The sequence below is a fragment of the Arachis hypogaea genome, chromosome 19, assembly GCF_003086295.3.
Source record: "Arachis hypogaea cultivar Tifrunner chromosome 19, arahy.Tifrunner.gnm2.J5K5, whole genome shotgun sequence".
Lineage (NCBI taxonomy): Eukaryota > Viridiplantae > Streptophyta > Magnoliopsida > Fabales > Fabaceae > Arachis > Arachis hypogaea.
Window position 1 is genome coordinate 81,163,748 of NC_092054.1, and position 1,350 is coordinate 81,165,097.

General features: G+C 43.2%; 1 non-coding gene across 1 annotated transcript; it reads right to left on the bottom strand.

Annotated features, from left to right (window-relative positions):
* Positions 1-267: 267 nt before the first annotated feature.
* On the bottom strand, positions 268-371 carry LOC112781841 (small nucleolar RNA R71). The gene has a single exon (XR_003192593.1). It is a non-coding gene; the product is annotated as a small nucleolar RNA R71 (small nucleolar RNA).
* Positions 372-1,350: the final 979 nt, after the last annotated feature.

Below are 1,350 nucleotides of genomic sequence, written 5' to 3' on the forward strand. Positions count from 1 at the left end.
CTAATATCACTTGTGGAAAATCATTGTTCCTTTGGAGGAAGTGCTAATGAAGACCCAAACCAACATCTCACAAAATTCCTGAGAATTTGTGACACTGTGAAGTCCAATGGAGTCCAGGAAGATGCCTATAAACTGCTTTTGTTCCCATTTTCACTTAGGGACAAAGCAGCTAAGTGGCTGGAATCATTCCCAAGGGGGAGTCTAACAACATGGGATGAGGTGGAAAGCAAGTTTCTGGCACGTTTCTACCCTCCACAAAAGGTCAATAGGCTTCGATCTGAGGTTCAGACTTTTAGACAACAAGATGGTGAAACTCTCTACGAGGCATGGGAGAGATTCAAGGACTTGACAAGGAAATGCCCACCAAACATGTTCCATGATTGGGTGCAACTGCACATCTTCTATGATGGGCTCTCTTATGAATCAAGGAAGGCTGTAGACCATTCATCAGGAGGTTCATTGAATAGGAAAAAGACTGTGGAAGAAGCCATTGAAGTGATCGAGACAGTGGCTGAGAATGAGTACTACTATGCATCAGAAAGGCACAACACTAAGGGAGTCATGGAGCTGAACCAGGTTGATACAATTCTAGCCCAAAACAAGGTGTTTGCCAAGCAACTAGCAGAGCTTACCAGGCAATTAGAAACAAAGCAAGTGGCTGCAATACACACACAAGATCAAGAGGAAGTAGGCATTGAAGGAGGTGATTGGGATGAGGCTAACTATGTGGGAAACCAACAAAGGCAATCATATGATCCACATTCCAACACTTACAACCCAGGCTGGAGAAACCACCCAAACTTTGGGTGGGGAAACCAACAAACCCAACCACAAAACCACAAACCTTACAACCACAACCAACAAAACAATTCCACATACCAAAACTCCAACCAAAGATCATACCAAGCCACACAAAACACTTACCCCCAATCATCATATCATGGCCAAAATAATCAACATACCCAACCTAATCCGAACCAACAATTTCAAGATCAATTAAACCGGATAGAAGGAATTATGGCAACCATGAGTCAAGACATCATTGAACTGAAGAGCTTCAGGGATGATGTAAGAACTACCTTAAGAAACCATGGTGAAAAACTCAAAAGGATGGAATCTCAAGTAGGAGAGCTATCTCAACAGGCACCCAAATCAACTGCAGTGTTCCCTAGTGACACAGAAAAGAATCCTAAAGGGGAACAAAATAGAGTAAGATGGGAAGAATGCAAAGCCATCACCATAATGAAGGAAGTCTCAGAAGAAGAAGGAATCAGGCCCTCAGAGCAGGAACCAGAAATCTTGAAGGAAGGTGTGGAAGAAGTTAAGCAAGAAGGTGGAACTGAGCAAGCC